The 23,259-nt window shown below is 40.5% G+C and overlaps 2 pseudogenes; one reads left to right on the top strand and one right to left on the bottom strand.

The window, feature by feature from the left end:
- Positions 1-10,662: 10,662 nt before the first annotated feature.
- LOC107976357 (heterogeneous nuclear ribonucleoprotein A1-like) lies at positions 10,663-12,019 on the bottom strand (annotated as a pseudogene).
- A 3,719-nt stretch (positions 12,020-15,738) lies between these two features.
- LOC129135991 (tubulin beta-8 chain-like) overlaps positions 15,739-23,259 on the top strand; it is a 56,756-nt pseudogene continuing 49,235 nt past the window's right edge.

Below are 23,259 nucleotides of genomic sequence, written 5' to 3'. Positions count from 1 at the left end.
TGTAGAGACAGAGGGGGCGGGAGGGGACTACAAACTTCAGAATATGAGCTGATCGTTTATAAGTTTAAAAAAAAAAAAAAAACAAGTCAAAAGGGAGCCCAGGATGGTGCAGGAAAAAGGAGAAAGGAAGATTTTCCTTGCAGCTAATCAGGAGAGTTCATAAGGGCTGATTACATGTGTGGAAGCCTTAAGTTCTTTTTTTTAAAAAATGTGAAAGTTTGCATGTATGTATGTATGTATGTATAGCTTCATGTATTACCATTATTATTGCAATCAGCAAATGGATTTACTTCCTTTATCTCATGGGCTCCTTCCCACTCACTTCTGGCAGCACATTTTCCTTTCTCCTTCATCCCAGAACACCAAAGAACAGATGCGCTTCCTAACCCTGGCTCCAGGGGACTTTATACAATGTAAACAGTGCACCTCTAACGTGGTTCACCGCTTAGAGAACGTGTGTCCCATTTTAAAACTGTGACTCCTGTATATTTTGCAGTGCTTATTTTAATAAGAGACATTGGACTTGTGACTTATTTTTCATGGAGGAGTGAGCTTAATGGTTGAAAGTAATCGATAAACTTGTTTTTCCTCTGATGCCATCAGCCAAGATCCTATGGCAATAGTAAGAGGATGACACTGGGCTGGCACCCCCTCCGTAACATATTTGGACCATTTTTTCCCCCCAGAATGCACATGCAATAGCTTTGGTTTGGTAAGAGAGAGATGGTGTACTTGGTTTCCTTCTGTCACAGTTTTGGTGAAATGAATTAGACTTTTAAATCAGGAAATTCAGCGAGATGAGTTAGATTTTTACACAAGAGCAGTGGAGGACTTCCAGCTGGTTGGGGGAATGATACGGAAATATCTTGCTAAATCAGGGTCTGGTGGAATGCTGCTCCCCTGGCAGGCTCCTCTTCACAGGGAGCAATCTCTGGGTTGCTTATAGAACAGAGCGAGCAGGAGGCATAGCATGGTCTTGCTCGTGGGAAGACCTGGTGTTCAGATGTTTGTCATTAGGAACTGGGTGTGGGCTTTTTCAAGCTAAACTGAAGCAGCAGTTCTATTAGGAAGAGCCTCCCAGATCAGCATCTTCTGTTTCTGAATACTCTCCCTTTGAAAAGCCAGATTTCAGCAAAAAGCTTTGCTAATGGTGAAATTGCACAACTGAAACCCTATGGGAGCAATGGGAAAGATGGAGAAAGAGGTGGTTATATCATGTACTTCAACAGTTTATTTAGAGGCTGTTGATGTTAGAATAACAAGCCAAGACAAACAAAAATACTCATTTTGGATGAAAATATTGTCTTTTCATGTTATTATAGATAGCTGAGTCCTAAGACTTATACAGAAACACATTTTCCTAATGAGTGGCTGATTTTTCTGGTTGTGCAAGTAATATCCAAATTATTGTACAAATTTTTGGCTCAGGAGCAAACATTGTATTGCATAGTGAGCTAATCACTTGCCCTTTCTAAGGTAAGCCCTTACCTCTGCTTTCCCTTCATCTTGTCATTTCTGTTTGTTGGGTACAGGTTTCCTGTTGGTTCTTTCTGTTGGCTCTGATGTAACATGAATGAAGTTCTCAACATCCTTTCAGACATAAACACAACTTAGCTCATTGTTTCTGAGTTCCTATAGAGGTTTTCTTGCCCCTGAGACTTTCGTGTCAGACAGCTGGATGTTGCTGTGTTCAAGGCTCTATATGTTGATTTTGTATCCTACAACTTTACTGATTTCACCTATCAGTTCAGTTCTAACAGTTTTCAAATTTTATTTATTTGTTTTTGTTTTTTAAATATTGTATGTTTCATTTTAGAGTCAGGAGGGTAGATGTACAGGTTTCTTACACAGGTATATTGCATGGTGCTGAGGTTTGGGCTTCTAATGATCCCACCACCCAAGCAGTGAGCATAGTAATCGATAGGTAGTTTTTCAACCCTTGCTCCCACCATCCTTCCCTCCCACCTTTGGAGTCCCCCAGTGTCTATTGTTCCCTTCTTTGTGTTGAGTTCTAACCTTTTTTTAGTGAAGTTTGTAGGGTTTTCTATATATAACAAGATCATGCTGTCAGTAGAGACAATTTCACTTCTTCCTTTCCTATTAGGATGCCTTTTATTTCTTTCTATTGCCTAATTACCCTGAGAAGTGGTGTCTGTGGGCATCCTTGTCTTGTTCCTGATGGTAGAGGAAAAGTTTCAACTTTTCACCATTGATTATGGTGTTAGCTATGGGTTTGTCATATATGGCCTGTATTTTGTTGGGATACAGTCCCTCAATACGTGATCTGTTGGGTGTTTTTTTTTTTTAACCATGAAAGGGTTTCGAATTTTGTCAAAAGCTTTTTCTATATCTATTGAGATGGCCATATAGTTTCTATCCTTTATTTTTCTAATATGGTATATTATATGTATTGATTTGCTTATGTTGAACCATGACATGATCATGGTGAATGGTTCTTTCAACGTGCTATTGAATTTGGTTTGCTAGGATTTTGTTGAGGATTTTTGCATCTATGTAGATCAAGGATATTGGCCTGTCATTTTCCTTTCTTGTAGTGTTCTTGTCTGGCTTTGGAATCAGGGTAATGCTGGCCCTGTAAGATGAGTTTGGAAGTATTCCCTCCACTTCAGCTTTTTGGAAGAGTTTGAGAAGGACTGGTATTAGTTCTTCTTAAAATATTTGGTAGAATTAATCTGGGAAGCCATCTGGTTTTGGGTTTTTCATTGATAGGAGACATTTTCTTACTGATTCAACCTCCTTGCTTGCTATTAGTCTGTTCAGATTTTTAAATTTCTTCATGAGTCAATCTTGGTAGGTTTTATGTGTCTGGGAATTTATCCATTTCTTCTAGATGATCCAGTTAGTTAGTGTGTAATTATACCTAGCAGTTTCTTAGGATCCTTTGTATTTCTGTGATATTGGCTATGATGTTTCATCTTTCATTTCTGATTTTATGCTATATTGAAAACATGAGGCATAGCAGGTAGGGGGCACTGGTCAGGACTTGGGGTATAAACTGGCAGATGTTAAGGTGGGTGATTCTGGTTAACTCAGAAACTCCGAAGTCCCGTGTGGAAGAATTAACTGCCTGTACTCACCTAGTAATGTATATCCTTGGTCAAAAAAAGATCCAGCTGAGAATGTTGGATGAAGGGACCAAATCAATATTCATCATTATATTGAAAACAAGTCAGATTGGCTGTGGTCTTTTGACAGCAGGTCAGTGGCTAAGTCTATTTGAACAAAGTTAGGGCAGGTTCAAGGGAGAATCCTGAGATCGGTATTCTTTGTTCCATACAACCTTGCCTTTCAGTTTCTTCTCCCCATGCCTCCAGGATGTCCCTGCACAGCCCATAGGGGCCCCTCCTTCAGTACCTTGCCTTACAAAGGGGAGAAAATGAGTTTTCCAATGTTAGCATATATTTAGCCTTCCAAAATTTCTATTTCTATTTTAGGGGAGCTCTAGGAAAACAGCAGATTACTCTAAATCCCCAGGTAAAAATCTGAAATGGTGGAATTTCATATGACCAGGAGACATATTTTGGGGCAAGTGGGCTTTTCACAATCACTTGGACATGAAGGCATCTGCTTCTTCTATGCCTAAAATATTCCTTCAATTTAGTAGTTTAATTCCTCTTCCTCTTTTTCAAATTTCAAGACAATACATGTAGTGACTGAACAATTTGGATCCAAGTTTCACTATTTAACTGCCAGTGTGACCTTGGGTGAGTCACTTAATCTTTTCAAGGCTCAATTTCATCATGTAAAGTAGAAGTACAAACAATCCCTGACTTACAATATTTTGACTTATGATTTTTCAACTTTAAGATAGTTTGAAAGCAATATACATTCAGCAGAAGCTGTACTTTGAGTACCCATACAACCATTCTGTTTTCCACTTTCAGTACAGTATTCATTATATTACATGAGATATTCAAAGCCCACTTTATTATAAAATGGGCTTTCTGTTAGATGATTTTGCCTAACTGTAGGTTAATGTGAGTGTTTAAGGTAGGCCGAGCTAAGCTATGATGTTTAGTAGGTTAAGTGTATTAAATGCATTTTCAGCTTACAATATTTTCATAAGTTTATTGGAATATAACCCCATTGTAAATTGAGGGGTATTTGTAATAATGATATCTCTTCAAGGAGACTTTGTGAGCCTCTCATAGGAAAATGCATACACAGATGCATATAAATATATAATCTTTCTTTTCCATACATAAGATATTCTTTAAGGATATTCAAAAATCTGGAAACAGTTGCCTCCAGGGAGATAAATGGTAGTGGGTTGGGAAACTTTTAACTGTATATGCTTTTGTACCTTTTGCATTTTGAATCAGATGAATGTATAATCTACATAAAATATTAAGATTAAAACATCACCGAATAACTTATCAGGAGTTTGGTGAACATAAGGGAAGGACACCTATGGTGGCTGTATTTTATTCAGTGTTGGTCACTGTTGGGCACTTCATAGAGCTTATTTCATTTCATCCTCACAAGCGCCGTAGGAGGAAGGGGCCCCAGAGGGATTCATGGTTAGAATAGCAGAGTAGGAGCATTTGGCAGCTATATTCTGTGTAGGTGATAACTTTAAAGATATTTTTGTTATAAAATGTTTCAAATATACAAAAAATATAGAGAAGCAGTTTTCTATAGTTATTAAATATTCTTAATGGGTAGTCACAGAAATTATCATCCAAAGTGGGATATTCTTGAGAGAAAAAGGAGGTTCTATTTATAATTATGGTGGGATAACAAACTTAAGATGAACAGCTCTAGACAAACTGGGTTGTATGGTTCCTGGAAAACAAGGATTACTGTAAATGTGAGTCCCGCCTTGTGCTTCTCTCTGTCCCACCAAGAAAATATGATCTTGATACAGATGTTCATTGTGTCAAGGCAACCATGGCAACCATGATCTAGATACACTGTTTAAGTTTTATGCTGATCCTACCTATATATGTCTCAGGAACTTTCCAGAGTTTCCTTTGAGTGCTTCTAAATTTTGCATAAATGGTATGTTGTCCCTTGTCTCTTTTTAAAACCAGTAAGCCATTTTCCCTTATTTTCCTGGAAAATTAAAGGAACAAAGACCAGGAAATAACAATGTATTAGCTAAGGTTCTGTTGATTGAAAGCAACAGAACCTAATTCTGGCTAGCTTAAACCATGCTAGGATTTAATGAAGAATACTGCAGAATCTTAGATATCTTATGACTGGGAAAGAGGAGGTTCAGGCAGTTCCTGGGATGTCAGCAACAGGTAGCTGTCAATTAACTGCCCCCACACCACCCACTGCTGCTGTCATCAATATAGCACACCACAATGGCTCCCAGCCTCTGTACGTCTGGGTTCTGGTGTTCAAATTCTAGAGACAGCAAGAGAAATCCCATTGAGTCAGGGATCCTTCCCTGGGTCACACTCCCTGCCTACGGTCAGAAATGCAGGATTATGTAGTAAAGACACAGCTAAAGAGGACCCACTTCACTGTTTTGGGACCATTTGCAGGGGAGGCAAAACTGTGAGCTACGCACTTAAAGAGGTGATAACCATAAGTTTGCAGGAAAAAAAATATTGGAGAAGAGAAGGATAACACTATGCTACAGTTTCTTCTGAAAATGGATGAAGGGAACAGCATTTCCATTTGGAAATTCTCTCCTGGCATTTCAATATTTATGGATTCTGAATTCTGAGAAAAATCAGTTGAGAAATTAGGAAAATGGGAAGGAACATTCTAATTTTCCTGTGAAAATTACAGCTTAATAGTCAGTATAGAGAACTTACTGGCTTGAAGAAATGCACTGACTTCAAGTGAAGCAAGATGAGGAAGCACTGACATGTGGAGATGAAAGTTAAGGTGAACAGGACAGGAGCAGTAAAGGAGCCTCAGTCAGACTTTCTTGTATCTGTTGCTGTGTTATAAGTGTGTGTTCATGGCCTTGTCCACTGCTAACAGTGAACCATTTCTGCAAATAAATATTAATGTGTTCATAGGCATAGTATATGTTTTACAAATCCTATGAGAGGTTTTCTAAGAAATGCCAAGTTTTAGAAACAAAATATGCCCTTAAATCGGCAATTTTGACAGTTGCTTCTTTCTAGTGCTGTTCATCTTGCCAGGAGATCAGAATGTTACGTTATTTAAATGGTATTGGAGGGGATGATTGATGCCTTGTTTAACAATGTCATGTAAACAATGATTAAAGCATTAAGTATTTGTGGTGTTACCTTTCAATCTTTAAAGGACTTTTCTTTAGCATTTATTTTGTGATAATATTCATTTCTTTTTAATGTTTTCTCTATTAATGCTATTGGATTTTATAATCTTGTTACAATATGTTGGCTCATAATAATAATAAATCATCATTTGTTATCATATCTTTTTAAAACAGAAGACTACTAAAACTTTTCATGTAATCCTGTTACAGAAAAAAATGACTATTTGCTTGTTATTATAGTCACTTATTATTTTTCAAAAACTTGTAAGTGAAGTGTTATGAAAATCATATGAATTTGGGAATTCCCAAGCATTCTCAGAAATTCTATTTCCTTGTTCCCAAATCCCAATGATTAATATCTGCCAGGAGTCGGAAAACAGTGAAAGGAAGTAACATCCTATGTTGGATACCTGGTAGGGTTAGTGAAGAAACGTTATTGCTGAGCTCTGTGTTACGCTCACGAATGATGCCATTGAGGAAGTCACACTTGTTGAAAGGAACGCAGATACACAAAGAGTTTTGCTGCTGTCTGTTGGATAAGAACCCCCTGGTCGATTTCAGCTCCTACTGCAAGTTACAAAAATCAATCCAATGATAAATGAAAAGTGACCAGTGTGCTGGGAAATAACTTATTTTTTGGCTTCAGAGGAAATTTTAGAAACAGTGCCAAGTGAAACGTAAAAACAAACTACGAAGACGTTCATGAATTTCCCTCTGAAGCTGACAGCCATATTTTAGCAGATGGAACTCCTACTATTAGCCCAACTCTTGGGTTGAAACAGTGTGTCCAGGAAACCCTATGTTAAAACGCAATGTGTTGGGGATATTGTTCCTCTATTTGCTTGAGTTAATTTTCAAATTAGTGTACTCTTGCTTAGCTGTGCTCTGAGGGAATGAACAAAAGATTGGTAAACTCTGATGGAGAACACTGGTCAGGCAGGGCACATAGAATCCCTGGGGATGGTGGTTCCTGACAAATGGGGGAGGAGGACCTGAGCCAGGCTTGGGCTGGGCTGGAGGAACATGAAGATGGGATCTACTCACAACCCCCAAAACTGAGGGGTCCTGATAACACATTATTTCACCCTCAGCCATGCAAATTCATTATTTTTATGGATAAAATAGCTTTAAAAAACTAATTTACATTGAAATGTTAAAATATTTATGTAGAGATTAGAAATATTTATATAGAGATTATTGGGAATCCCCTCCTAAAGCCCAAACATAAAAACTACCAAAAAAAAAAAAAAATTCCATGTAGGCTAAGATTGCAAATGACTGATGGAATGTAATTTAAATTAAACATGGAAAATATATTTCCTCTTTAATAAAGATCTAAATTCTATTCTTTTTAGGAGGCTTCAGAAATGAAATTCAACTATTAAAAAAAGTATAGAGAAGACTTTAGAAAAGAAACTTTTCTTTTGCTGTATTATATAATAAAGAACTTTGATGAGAATAGTTCTAAAGTGTTTAATAATCGATTACACTGATGTTTCTAGGTATTGTGGGGAACACCTAGAAATTAAATCTTCATCTTTGGCAGATCAGAGGCCTATTATTTTTAGGTAAAACAATTAAAATCTGCTTTTAATAAATCACAAATTTTGCAAGTTAGCCATTAATAGTAAGTGCTTTTCAAAGTTGGGCCAATACATGAAAAAGCCAGAAAAACATACCTGCATTAGTTTTGCCCATCACCTTCTTATGCTGGCCTCAGGAGATTTATTAACAGCATTCAATATTTTAGGTAGGCTGGATGTGGTGGCTCATGCATGTAATCCCAGCACTTTGGGAGACTGAGGTGGGAGGATGGCTTGAGGCCAGGAGTTCAAGACCAGCCTGGTCAACCTAGTGAGCCCCTCGGTCTCTCTGAAAAGAAAAAAAAATTTAGGTATCCTGTGGCTACCTCCAAAAACAAACTCCAGAGGAACTGAATTTTTTTTTTATTTCATGTGTTGGGATAATGGCTTCTTTTGCAGTTACTTATGAAGAATTTAAGGGTCAGTAAAAATATTTTTTCATCCGTAATAACATGAATTCTCTAATTTGTATGTGATATAATGCTAGATATTGTGCCAAAACGGTTACATAGACATAATCCATGCCCATTTTCAAAGATAATACTAATATAGAGAATAAGAATCATTATTATTGTAGTAATTATTATTTTGGTAATAGTAGTAATAATCAAAACAATTACATCAAACACTTATTAAACCCTTATTATGTGACAGGTACTGTGTAAGCAATTTCCACATATTAGCTCCTTAAATGTGATCACTAACCCCATGAGGTAGGTAGCATTATGTCCATTTTATAGATGAAGAAACTGAGCTTTGAAGAGGGAAAGCAACTTGCCCAAGGCCATGCAGGCAGTCATTGATAAGGGTGGGGAGCGAGAAGTTGAAGTCTGAGATGTAAGTTCACAGACACGAGTACGCAAACATGTACAAGATACTCGTATGACATGTGGGGTTGCTTGAAATATGTAATTGACTTTCCCCAGCACAAGAAAGTGTTTGGACAGATTTCAAAGGGATCTAACACTTCCTTAGAGGACTGCCCTACGACATTTTTCCGTGTGCTTTTCTGCCTCTTGTCCTATACTTTTGGCATTTCTTCTGCTCTTAGAGGCAGTGAGTCAACAGCATATTTTTAGCACCTCCTGTGTGCATAGAAGTGGCCCCTGACTCAATGGGAGTGTATAACTACCATGGGCCAAATCAGTGTGCTTTCCTGTCAGCCAGGGGATTATAGAAGAACACGCTCCCCTGATTCCAACAGAACTTGCTGCCACTCTGATGTCTTCATTGTAAGGCCTCTAAATGAATGTTCAAGAAATTCATGTTAAAGGCATGTGTCATATGTGTAACTTGTAAACATTTGTGTACTTGTCTCCGTGTCCTTACACCTCAGGCTTCAACTCTTGTTTTTACCTTTATCAATGACTACCTGTGTGCTGTGTGGCTTTGGACCAATTGCTCACCCCCTCTAAAGCTCAGTTTCTGCATCTGTAAAATGGATATAATGCCATATATACATAGATATAGATGGACATACACAAATATATATACACACATATATATGTGTGTATATACATATATATAATATACAAACTGAAATATATAGTTATATAAATATTTCAGTTTAAGTTTCAAAAATCACTGGAGGGTATTTTTATAATACCCTTCGGCAATTTTACCTGCTGCCTTTGCACATTCTGGTGAATTTCTAAATGGAAGTCTGATAGAGATTAATCTTTTAATGCATCATAAATAAAAAAGAAAATCACAGAATGATGTAGCTGGAGAGGACCCTGGGGATCTAAAGTGTTTCATGAAAGATTAATGTCCTTGATCTGTTTGTAAGTGTTTTGGAAAAATCTTCCATGGTCAAATAAAACTTGGCAATGTTGGATTAAAGTTAAATAGGTTTTTTTTCCTGCAGAACTTCATAGTCTTTAATATGCTAATGTGTTTTGTGAATCTACAAGGAATGAAGTGTTTCAATACTTATTTTACCCAGATTCTCATTTTGGGACAGGCTGGTCAAGCTGAGTCAGCTAGTATATTCTCTAGATGGAGATGATGGCTGATACCTTTTTGAGAGCAAGAGAGTCCCCAGGGGAAGCAAGGGTATATCAGTTGCTCCTATTTCATGCCAAGGATCCTCAGTCTTTAGAGGCTCAGAGAAGGCTGAAAGGCTACTCTAGGCTATCAGGGCTATCATTCATTGTGACCCATGCTACAGAGAACCTTTGAGCTCAGTGCAAAGGAGTGACCAGCCCTTGAGAATCAGGAAAATTTATTTATTCCTGACCTAGTCCACTGAGGACATACAAGGAATGGGGCAGGGGAGTGTCACCAGCTATGGTTACAAGCTAGTCTGATTCTCTTTCATTAAGAAAACTGGTCCCTGTGAGTTTAGATTGGGAAGCACCAGGTTAAAAAACTTTTAGGCCAGGAGTGGTGGCCAGGTACTCCAGCCTGGGTGACAGAGTGAGAATCTGTCTTAAAAAAAAAAAAAGTTAAGTGATGTCTTGTGTTGAGGACCTCTCAGAACTTTTTTTTTTTCAAGAGAATTAAATCGTTTATTGATTACACATGATAATGGATACACAAGCTTCATTCCCATCTATAATTTTATCTGGTACCATTATTCAATTTAGATATATTGCAAAGGATGTGCCAACAATCACTTTTATAACCATTCCATGATTTTCCTTGGGTAATCCCTTTTAATGGTGAACTTCAGGTCACAACAGTAACTATCAGTTCAACTACACCAAGGTTTCCGAAGACAATGGCTTCTCCACCCAAGCAGGTTGTATATAAATTCCAAATAGAACCTGGCATCACCCTGAAGGAATTCTAACTTCACACTGTTGGGGAAATTTACCAAGATGGCTTCAGAGTAGACTAACTTTACACAGCACATTAAAAAAAAAGACATTTATTCAGCGTCACGATCAGACTATTACATTTAGCAATCAACAGCATGGGGTGCAAAAAAAAATCTACATTAAAACCCTTTGTTGGAATGCTTTACACTTTCCACAAAACAGAAACTAAAATAACCTGTTATACAATTAGTCACAAATACAGTCCTCGAGTTTTTTGCCCATACACATGAGTATTTGTCTAAAACATGTCTTCTTTGTAGCAGCTAGGCCCTGCCACCACTGTGCTTGGCTGAGTTCACAAATCTGTTGTAACCTGTAGCTTCCCTGTCACTTCTCTGGCTCTCCTCTCCTGCTAAGCTTTGTTTCCTAATTAAAATCTTCTGCCACTGCCATAGCTACTGCTGCTGCTGGAACCGCCATAGCCACCTTGGTTTCGCGGTTTTGCAAAGTATTGGCCTCCACCGCCATAGGGGCCAGAGCTTCTGCCTCCAAAATTTCCTCCCTTCATGGGTCCAAAATTTGAAGACTGATTGTTGTAATTGCCAAAATCATTGTAGCTTCCACCACCTCCAAAATTGCTTCCATCATTACCAAATCCATTATAGCCATCCCCACTGCCACCATATCCACCACCACCACGGCTGCCACCAAAGCCACCATGACCACTGAAGTTTCCTCCACGACCGAAGTTGTCATTCCCACCGAAACCACCTCCACGACCGCCACCAAAGTTTCCAGAACCACTTCGACCTCTTTGGCTGGATGAAGCACTAGCCATCTCTTGCTTTGACAGGGCTTTTCTAACTTCACAGTTGTGGCCATTCACAGTATGGTATTTCTGAATGACAATCTTATCCACGGAGTCATGGTCATCAAAGGTTACAAAGGCAAAGCCCCTTTTCTTGCCACTGCCTCGGTCAGTCATGATTTCAATCACTTCAATTTTTCCATACTGTTCAAAATAATCTCTTAGGTGATGTTCTTCAGTGTCTTCTTTAATGCCACCAACAAATATCTTTTTCACAGTTAAGTGGGCACCTGGTCTTTGAGAATCTTCTCTGGAGACAGCTCTCTTTGGTTCCACAACTCTTCCATCCACCTTGTGTGGCCTTGCATTCATAGCTGCATCCACCTCCTCCACAGTGGCATATGTGACAAACCCAAAGCCCCTGGAGCGCTTGGTGTTTGGATCTCTCATTACCACACAGTCCGTGAGCGTTCCCCATTGCTCAAAATGGCTCCTCAGGCTCTCATCAGTTGTTTCAAAGCTCAACCCTCCAATGAAGAGCTTCCTCAGCTGTTCGGGCTCTTTAGGAGACTCTGACTTAGACATGACGGCAGGGTGAAGAGAGACTTTAACGATGCTTCTTTGGCGGCGTCCACGGGCAGAAAGGAGCAAGTAGACAAACGTATCTCCTCTCAGAACTTTTGATATGAAAGTGTGCATTGTGAAGAATGGGAGTAGAGTGTACAGGAGTTTTAAAAGCTACTTGGTCATGAAACTCTTGCTTTGTGCAGGATTCGAGGGGCACTAACATTCTGAGGAAAATATTTTGGGAAACATTGATCTAATCCAAACTTCTCATTTTACCAGCAAACAACTGTGGGGCCCTCTAAGTTTCCTTTCTCCATCATTGTGACAAATTCATTGGAATTAATTCAATTAAACCTGGGGTCAGCTTTGAAGAGATTTATTTAGCAGGTAAATCTGTTTTGTACATTTTGAGGGAGTTCTGAGTTTCCATAGTCAAAAACCACAGATCAATTTAACCAACCTTTATGGAATATCACCTATGGCCCAAAGACCCCTTAGCTACAGTGATGGTCTACAAAAATATAAACTGTAATTCTTGCAATACAGGAGATTAGTAATAATGGTAAATATAATGATGATGACACCATGAATAGCTAACATTTATTGAATGCCTTTCTATTAGTCAGGCACTTTACTAAGTATTTTAATCCTCCCAAAAATTTATGAGGTAGGGATTATAATAATTCCCATCTTATAGTGAGGACACTGAGGTTAGGAAATTATCCTAGCCTAAATGTTAAGTATAAGCATGAATAGAAAGGTGTTATCAGCCTATAAGACATTCCTTTATGAGTGATACAAAGTCCTATATAAATTCAGAGAAAAGAAAAGTGGTTTTAGAAATCCTTGATCAGTGAGTGTGAAGCACGTGGTGGCCCGGTTACTGTTTGGTTGCCCATCTGTCCTCCCTCTGGGGATCAGCACCCCCTTACTTTGGAAGAATTGTTTTCCTTTTCACTGTAAGGTTCTTTCTGGCTATGCGATGGGGCACATTGCCTCAAACTAGCCCTGTTCCAGTCTTTGAGAACCTTGAAATTGGAACCAAGGGAAGAGGATTGCCTCTTGAATGGTAATTCTCTAAAATCTAGTCTGAGGTTCTGGTGCCTAATCCCTGGGTCTGTGGAAGGAGCTGGGCTGTGAGAGGGGAGAATGATGTTGATGTCAAGAGAGAGGCAGGTGCTAGGAGCAGAGAGATGGAGGCCTGGAGGGTTTCTGGGCTTCTCTGAGGCTTAGGGTTTGGATCATTGTCTTCGTTACTGGAACAAAGGATTTACCATACCTGCTCTTCTGGGAATGAAACTGTCCTGCTTTGCAAAATGAAGTGTCATTAGAAAGAGATCTTAAAAACCCCACACCATAGACAGGTGCACAGATCCATAGAAGTGTTAAAGTTCTGTCTGTTGGATGCTAAGCCAAGACTCTTAAGTATGTTCTAAAGAGAAACTGGTGTGTGTAGGCTGTGCACTCCCAGGGAGATAAAAAGTTAGGAACTTTATGGGTTGGGCTTGGTGGCTCCCACCTGTAATCCCAGCACTGTGGGAGGCTAAAGTGGGCAGATTGATGGAGCTGAGGAGTTCCAGACCAGCCTAGGCAACATGGTGAAACCCCATGTCTACAAAAACTACAAAAATTAGCTGGGCGTGGTGGCATGTACCTATAGGCGGGAGGATCGCTTGAGCCCAAGAGGGAGAGGGTGCAGTGAGCCATGATTGTGCCACTGCACTCCACCTGGGTGACAGGAACTTTATGGGGAATGGGATCTTGGAGACTGAGTAGAGACTAGAGGAAAAAAAAAAAACCTACCTCCCCGACTGGCCACACTATTCTTTTAAAAAAATGTTAATTGACAAATTAAAATTCTATGTATTTACGGAGGTATAATGTGATGTTATGATATATGTGTACATTGTGGAATAATTAAATCCAGATAATTAATAGATTCATCACCTCAAAACCTATCTTTTTTGTGGTGAGAACATTTGAAATTTATTGTCTTAGCAATTTTGAAATACACAATACTTTATTGTTAACTACAGTCACCATGCTGTGCTGTAGATCTCAACAAAATGTATTCTTCCTGTCTCAACTAAAACATTGTACTCTTTGACAACATTTCCCCATTCCTCTCACCCCCTCCAAAAACACCCATTCTTTATGTTGAAGAGAATGGCTAAAAAGTCCCAGCAGGTTTCAACTGACGGCTTCAGTGGTTTTCCCATCACACTTCAATGTTATTAATAGAAAGGGGAGGGGCAATACATAATTCGGACAGGCGGAAAGTACCATTGTAACCACTTTCTTGACTTCACAGAAAAAGTCCTCTTGTTTTCATCTGTAAAATGGGAACTGCGTGAATACCATTCTTCTTTTCTTCAGCCTCCAAAGAAAAAACAGATGCAAAGCCTTTTATCAATTGCAAAACACAGTATACAATGTGTGTTATTACTCACAGTTGTCTTACTGTGACCAAACACTTTATAAGCCTGCGGCAAGTCAGCCTTACTCTCAGGAAGTGGACAATATATGGGGAAGGAGAAGCAGCAGGATCTTTCAGGACAGTAGCCTTGGTGGGTCCAAAAATTCCTTGAGAGAAATGGGAGACAGAACTTTCTTCCTGCTTTGGGTTTTATCCTGTTAGTCTTTTCTCTCTTCACTCCTATTTTCTATGGAGAATTTCCTGGTTTTGGAGTTTGGGTGCGTTTTATGGAGAGGAGGCCGAACATCTTTAGCTCCAGCAGAATGAAAGGATCCATGCAAAGGAAACTAGCACAGCATCTGGTACCCAGTTCTCCTTTAACTTGGCTTTATTCATTCACTCCTGGTAGGGCATTAATAAGGGATTTAGCCCCCTCCTATTGAAAACGATTAATTCAGGGAAGAGTTCAGACAGTGTGGACAGATACAGTGTAGGCCAAGCCTGTTTCTAAGGCAGGAGCTGGGTAGGGAGGGTGAGAAGGGCGAGAAGAATAGGGAAATATGTGTCGTCTGTGTTGCTGCTGTTGCAACCACCACAACAAACAAATAAGTGAGAAAAAAAAAAAAAGAATCGTCCATACCGGAAAGTGTGCTGTTTTGGAGGAGGCTGGGGAAAGTGTGGATGGCTCGAGTGGGTACTGTTGGATTGGAGTCTGACAGTGGTGATTCCCTTCAACAAATGGTCGGGGTGGGAGGGTACACACACACACACACACACACACACACACACCCCACACGCAGCGCCCAGCCTCCGATTTCAGCGCTGGCAGGAGATAACCATTCTTAGCTCGCCTTTCCAGGGTTATTTTTGGCTGAGGCTGTTTGCTGATGGCAAAAGGTTTCAGCCCCCTCCCAAATCCCTCCCCGTCCTTGTTCTAAAGAGAAACTGGTGCGTGTAGGCTGCGCACTCCCAGGGAGACAGGGAGACGGGCCTGGCGCCGGAGAGGAACCCGGACTCTGCCCAAAGTCTCGCCGCCCGCCGGCTGTTTTCTGGCGGAGGGTGTGCCCCGGAGGGCGGCGATCGCGAGTGAAGGCTGGGGCCAGGCGCGGGTGGAGGCGTCACCAGGGTCGGGCTAGCAGGCCCTGGAATCAGGCTTTTGGGACACCCCGAAAGTGAGTCCAACTTGGGGAGAAACTGAGGGCACCTCGGGCGGTCTGGCAGCGGAGAAGGTGGGCGGGAGAAAACTTTACAGGAAGGCAGAAGCAATCTCCGCCGAGGGAGTCAGCGAGCGGCCGCGCGGAGAGGAGGGGCGGGCGGTCCCCAGGCGGGCGGGCGCAGGGCTCAGGGCGCGGCCCTGCTGGAGAGGGGGCCCGGGCGCAGGCGGAGTCCCGGCGCGCGGCCAGGCTGGTGGAGGCCCCCGGCAGGCTGCAGATTCCCTCCGGCCCCGGGAGCCGCAGCAGGACCGGCCAGGAGGCGCCACGGAGGGGAGCCCCATCCCGGTGCTGACAGTGCCCACCGCGCCCTACGAGGACCGGCGGCCGGCCGGCGGCGGGGGTCTGCGGCGACCCACCGGCCTCTTCGAGGGCCAGCGCAACTACCTGCCCGACTTTATCCAGAGCGTGCTGTCGTCCATCGACCTGCGCGACGGTCAGGGCTGCACCATGGTGGTGGGCAGCGACGGCAGGTGCTTTAGCAGGACGGCCATCGAGATCGTGGGGCAGATGGCCGCGGCCAACGGGGTGAGTGTCCGGATGCCCCTCGCTTCCCGCTGCGCCGCCGCCACGCCCTCTCCTAGCCCTTGTCCCCCTGCTGCCTCCGGGCCCAGCTGGGAGGCCCCTGCCCGGCCCGGGCTTTGCTACCTCACTCCCGCGTCCTCACCCTCCAGCGCCCCACTCCCGCCGCGCTCGCAGCCTCCCCGGCGCACCCCGGACACTGGGTTCTATTAGTACCCACCGCCCCCAAAAGTCTTGAGGGGTTTCCGTCGTTCCTGGAGCCACTCCGGGCGCCCTGGACTCTTCTCCGACTCTGCGCACATCCCGCACCTGCTCATTTTTCTTTCGGACATTCTCTTACCCGGCCCTGTGGATTCCAAGGCAGCTCCCAGTTTTCCATATTGTTCCCAACGCGTTCACTGCCCACAGTCCCCACACAAACTTCTTTCGCAGGCTCACAACATAGTCCCTCTGCCCCGTGCCCTTTTTGCAATAATCTGCCAGTCCCCTAAGTCTTAGCTCTGCCTATTTAACAGTAGTGGTGTCTCAGAACACACACACACACACACACACACACACACACACACACACACACGCACACACGATCCCTGACATATTTGGCAAGAGTAGGCCCTGAAGGTTTTTAATATTTTGGTTCTTTAACCCAGTGGAATTACTGAATGATTTATTTAATTAGGGTAGGGATGGAGTGGATCCATTTGTTTGATGCTAAACAGCCTGAGCTCGCAGTTCCCAGGGGGCATATCTCTAAATGGTCTGAAATGAGATTTGCAGTGGTTTTCTTAATGCAATTCCCAACTTCTCTCCAAATGCCTTTTGACATTTAACAACATTTCATGCCTCTTCCCCTTTCGGTTTTCATCCTTGTTTTCTCTCCCTTCTCCCACGACCTCGGTAGTCTTCTGCAATCTAGATTCTCAGACTTCGGGTTTTTCTCCCTCTGCCCCTTTCCTCTCTGTCCTATAACTAGAAGCACCTTTTGGCATAGACCCGTATCCCAGTTTCCTCTTTCCCAGGTCCAGCAGCATCTCAAGGACATCTACAAGAGGGATACCCAATTTCAGGGGTCTCTGAATTATATGTGGGAAACATCGTCTAAAAAAGTAATTTTATCCTTATTCATGCAACCAGACCCACACTCATAGAACTTTTCTTTAAGGGGAGTGTCTTGCAGATGTATAAATGAGTGTTAACATCTTTAAAAGCGAAACTGAACAATTCCCTGGCATTTGAATTCCCTCCTTCCTTCCCAACCCTCTCCTTTTCATTTTCTCATTTATTATTAAAAACATTTTTAAAGGATCTCCGTGCTTCATATTTATCTACTATAATTCCTCCTTCTCGGTGTTGCAGGGATGGGGAAAGAGGATTTTTAAAAAAACACAATAAAAAGCAATTGGGAGAAACAGGGCCAGTGGTGTTGGGGTGGGTAGTGGAATTGTGATTTTTGACTCCAATAGACAATGATGCTGGATATATGGGGTTTGATTTCTCTCTGGCTCCTCACTTGGGATTGATGAAGTTTGGCTAGAATCAGGGAGTTGAAGAGAGGTTGACAAATGGTCTTTCACTCTTCTCTGACAGGCTGTTCCTGTGGAGTGATGGAGAATAATGAGCCTTGGGAGAGCTATGGGAGCTCTCATACTCCTTCCCGAGCCAATTTTTTAGGGAGTGAGAGAAACATGGCCTGTCCAATACTTGTTGTGGGTCAGGATATTTTTGAAGCTACGGTTGTTGATTTGCATGGGAAAATTATTATGTCTTATTATTTCTTGTCCCACTTTACCATAAGGGCTCCTCAGCTTCTTACTTCAATGGGTCTTCCATAACAAACACACTTTATTAACTCTAAGAGTGGAATTTATTTTAACAGATAATTAGCATAGGTCAATATATGCTTAAAATAGAGTCAAATTAAACCTACTAGCTGTTATAAAGGACAGATGACAAAATCCACATAGAAGCATCGACTTTTAAATAATCTGAAAGTACTACTTCTAAGAGGGGTGGGCATGGGTGAAGGGAATGGTGGACATGTTTCAGAATTTCAAACAGCCAACTTTAACCAATCTTTTCCTCATTTTGTTCACCTTCTTGGGGGCTTATGCTAAAGTGAAGTGAACAGCCATAAGGCTGGCTTCAGGAGAAAGGCGGTCTAAAAGAACTGAATAATTATAAGCAAAATTGGTCTTGAATGATTGAAAATTGATGAGAATGTGCTTGTCTCCTGATTTGGCATCCTGAGTTAGACTCAGGAATACTGAACTTGGATCCCAAAGGCTTTGGTCTTTTTTGATATCCTATTGGATAATCATAAGCAGGCTAGAAAAATAGGAAACTAGAATTTATTCTCTTTGAACTGACAAATCTGACCAGTGGGCTGCATTCTCTATATCTGAAAAATCTTGGTTTTGATTGAAAAAGTTAATTTTACAAAGCAATTTTCTTTTTTTAAATTAAATTTCATTTTTTTTTTTTTTTTGAGACAGGGTCTCACTTTGTTGCCCAGGCTGGAGTGCAATGGCACAGTCTTGGCTCACTGTAGCCTTGACCTCCCCAGATTCAGGTGATCTTCCCACCTCAGCCTCCTGAGTAGCTGGGGCTATAGGTGCACGCCACTATGCACAGCTGATTTTTGTGTTTTTACTACTCATAGGGTTTCTCTGTGTTGCCCAGTCTAGTCTCAAACTCCTGATCTCAAGAGATCTGCCTGCCTTGGCCTCCTAAAGTGTCATGAACCACCATGCCCAGCCTACAAAGCAATGTTCTAGGAAAAACTACAGTTACTCTTTGATTATGTAATTGCTGGAGAAGAAAAGCATGGCATTTCTAAAGTGATGAACTATATTACTTATATTTTAATATCTCATAAAGTTTGAAATAGACATTTCAAACATAAACATGTATAAAAATTTTTATAAATTAAAAATATAAAATCAAAAACATTATAAAATTATTTTATTATAAAATTATTATAGAATCAAAAACATTATAAATTTAAACAACTTTTTAAAAAATTTATTTTGGGATTTCCCATGGAGTGATGGAGAATAATGAGCCTTGGGAGAGCTATGGCAGCTCTCATACTCCTTCCTGGGTCAACTTTTTTAGGAAATGGGAGAAATATACCCTGTTCAATGTTTATTGTGGGTCAGGATATTTTTGAAGCTATAGTTGTTGATTTGCTTCAAACTTTAAAAAATTTATTATAAAATTATGGGATGTAAACAAATTTATTATAAAACTTTGAAATTTTCAAACTTTCAGAAAAGCAGAGAGATGAGATTAATGGCACTCATAGGCAAACATAGAACATAGATTGTAAACATTTTGCTATATTTGTGTCATGATTATTTTTTGCTTGTGTTTGAAAGTATATTAAAGAAAATGATATTTTACCCCTAAATTCTTTAGTGCAGATTTCTAAAAAATAAGAACATTTTCCTGTATAGTTACAAAATCATCTTTTCAAACAAAATAAAAAATAGTTTTTTTATATCATTTATTACCCAGTCCACATTCAGATTTCCTCAAGTATTATGAAATGTCCTTTTATTTTTTGAGACAAAGTCTTGCTCTTTCACACAGCCTGAAGTGCAGTGAAACAATCATAGCTCATTGCAGCCTCAAACTCCTGGGCTCAAGTGATCTTCCTGCCTCAGCTTCCTGAGTAGCTAGGACTATAGGTGCACACCACTATGCCCAGCTAATTTATTGTTTTTGTAGAGATGGAGGTCTTACTACGTTGCCCAGGCTGGTCTCAAACTCCTGGCCTCAAGTGATCCTTCCAGCTTGGTCTCCCTGAAATATCTTTTGTGGCTGGTTTGTTCAAATTAGTTTCTTCTAATCAAGGGACACACATTGCATTTGATTATTTAGCTCAAGACTTTTTTAACCTGGAAAATACCCTCACTCTTTGTTTATGTATTTATTTAATGAAATTGACTTGTTGAAAAACTAGTCAGTGGTCCTGTAGAATATTTCCCCTTCTGGAATTTTCTGGTTGCTTTTTATGGTGTCATTTAACTTTTCACTCTGTTTTTTCCTGGTTAACTGGAAGTTAGTTCTAAAGGCTTTTAGGCCTGCTATAACAAAATACCAAAAACTGGATGACTTATAAAGAACAGAAATTTATTTCTCACAGTTCTAGAGACTAGCAAGTTTAAGATCAAGGAGCATGCGGTTTTGATATCTGGTTAGGACCAGCTTTCTGGTTCATAGATTGGCCTTCTTGCTGGCCCCTCACATAGTGGGAGAGACTAGCTAGCTCTCTGGGGCCTCTTTTATAAGGGCACTAATTCCAATCATGAAGGCTCTGTCCTTATGATCTAATGACCCCCTAAAGGCCCCACCTTTTAATACCAGCACCTTTGGGGTTAGGATGTCAACATATTAATTTTGGGAAGACATACACGTTCAGCCCATTGCAAGGTTTAGTTAGATTCAGGTTCAACTTCTTTTTTTAAAGACTATTTCATAGGCAATAATGTGTATTCACATCCCATCATTAGTGATGGTGAGATGATCGTAAGGTTAGGGTGATCACTGCCTATCTCCTCTGCTATATTCCCCCTTGGGTCAAGCCAGTAGTCTGTGACGTGAACTTTGTACCATGTGTATATTCAGTTATATTCTGTATCAATAGTTACTTGATTGTTTTAGCATTTATTAATGATCCTTGCTTGAGTTGATTATTTCATTAGGGGTTTCAAAATGGTGAATTTCTAATTCTCTAATTCTATCTACATGTTTTAGCTGGCATTTTTCTATAAGCAGACCATTTTCTTCACAACTGGGTTATTTGGCTACCCTGAAACATAGTTCCTTCCGGGAAGGCAGAACATATGTTTATTTCTGTCTTTTAAAAATTACTGGTGTTTGGAGTGAAGATTAGGTGAGGTAACTACCTCCACAGGTGACAAATGAATTTTGTTTTGTCTCACTTTTGCTTTTTTGAATATCACTGTGGATGCTTGGATTTTTATATTTAATTTGAATGGATTAGGGAATAAATGAGAAGATAGGTTTTATCTGTTTCTGTAGTTTTTATGTGGCTGTGTGAACTTACTTTTAAAAATTCCCAGAAATATTTTAATTCCCCTTGAAAGATATAAACTATGTCATACTATAAAGCAAAAGAAAAACCAATCATGTGAAGAGTAAATAGTATCGTTTAAACGAATTGTGGTTAAGCTTAGTTTGTAACTAATTAGTTTTTTATTTTCTTTCTACTTTTATCTGCTTCAGAGCCTCTTCAGTGGTTTAGATCTTCTATGTGTCAAATTATTCTAATCTCTTAAAAAGTTTAAGAGCTAAAATACAATACAATGACTACAAGAATGCCTTTGTCCTTTTCTGGGTAGGTACACCTAAGGCAACTTCTTTTTCTCTTCTTTGTTCTCTTCTTCTTTCTTATTCTTAAATCATCTTCAATATTGGACAGATGATAGCACTGTGCCTGCCTCAAGATGTTTCTGACTTTTTCTTTTTCTTTTTTTTTTTTGAGATGGAGTCTTGCTCTGTCACCCAGGCTAGAGTGCAGTGGCACAATCTTGGCTCACTACAACTTCTGCCTCCTGGGTTCCAGTGATTCTCCCAACTCAGCCTCCTGAGTAGCTGGGGTTACAGGCATGCACCACCACGCCTAGCTAATTTTTTGTATTTTTACTAGAGACGGGGTTTCACCATGTCGGCCAGACTGGTCTTGAACTCCTGACCTCAAGGGATCTGCCTGCCTTGGCCTCCCAAAGTGCTGGGATTACACGTGTGAGCCATTGCGCCCGGCCGTTTCTGAATTTTTCTAAAGTCTTCTTTCTCTGGAGATGACATTATATAATAGCACTGTTCAATAGAAGTTTCTTTGATGATGGAACTGTTCTATAATCTGCATTGTCCCAGCCACTAGCCATATGTGACTACTGTAACACTTGAAATGTGGCTAGAGCAACTGAAGAACTGAATTTTGCATTTTACTTAATTTTAATTAATTAAAATAGAAATGCAAATAACCATAAGTGGTTAGTAGCTACCATACTGGACAGCAAAGATCTATAATTCAGCATTTAAAATCGATTTTGTTTTGTTTTCAAAAATGGAGTCAGACTGTTACAACCCAAAAGAACTGTAGGTTAAATTAAGGTAAATCACCAAATACTACATACACATTTGGGAAATCCAAACCAGATTTTTTCATGTGATAACCACACCCTCTTTTGACTTTAGCCTTGGAGGTAATGGAGTATGGCAGAAAAAACCCTGTATCAGCAGCTGGAAGACTCACCTTCTTTTCCTACCTCTGCCATATATTGACCAAAAGAGTCAAAGTCCATTCAGATGGTTGAGGGGCCTTGGAATTTTGTTTTTGGTTTTCACATACAAGTTGGAGGGCAGATGCGTTAGCCTCTTGAAATACCCAGAAACCACTTGTTTCCTCATCTAAAAATCAGGTATGACAGGATAATTTAATTATCCTGGAAATCAGATGAAGCACTGCATATGAAAGCACTTTGTAACATCGATAGCACTGGGAAATGTAAAGACCTTTTACTGAAATATAAAGGTGTATGGTCAACTGAATACATCTCAGATAATTATGATTTGACTGTATGTATTGAATATAACCTGTAGTGGGCCCCTTGGTAAACAGCTTACAGTTTTGTTGCAAGTTTTAGCCAAGAGAAAATTTATTTGTTGACTAGTCATGCCCTTTATTGGCCACATGATGAGCAGCAATGATATTAACACACAGTGCACCTTGCAGAATTCAAGAATGTCTCAGTGTCTTGTGAACTAGGAAGCTGAAATGCAGTGGTATGCAGAAGGCTGGCTCAGTAGGAGCCTTGGGAGTGTCCTCCAGATAGATGTTTGTGCAGGTTGTATTTGATTCCAGTTGGCCATGAAAAGCTGGTTGCTCTAAAGAATGAGAATATACTTGGTTTTGCATTTACTAGAACTATCTGGGGAACAAATCTTGGGGTGGAAGAAAGAAGGGAGGGAGGGAAAGCTGTGCTTCAATACCTAGGGCTTCTTTCCTGGAATGGATCTGAGAATCTGGGATTGGATGGCTAATATCTCATCTCTAGAAGGGAGAAAGAACTGGGTGGTGATGGCTTTGTATTTTCTACTGGAGTTCACTACAGAACAGGTGAATGGAATGGGCTGCTATGA

Source organism: Pan troglodytes, chromosome 11 (assembly GCF_028858775.2).
Source record: "Pan troglodytes isolate AG18354 chromosome 11, NHGRI_mPanTro3-v2.0_pri, whole genome shotgun sequence".
Taxonomy (NCBI): Eukaryota; Metazoa; Chordata; class Mammalia; order Primates; family Hominidae; genus Pan; species Pan troglodytes.
The sequence above is the reverse complement of the archived record's forward strand: the minus strand, read 5'-3'. Positions and strand labels throughout refer to the sequence as shown.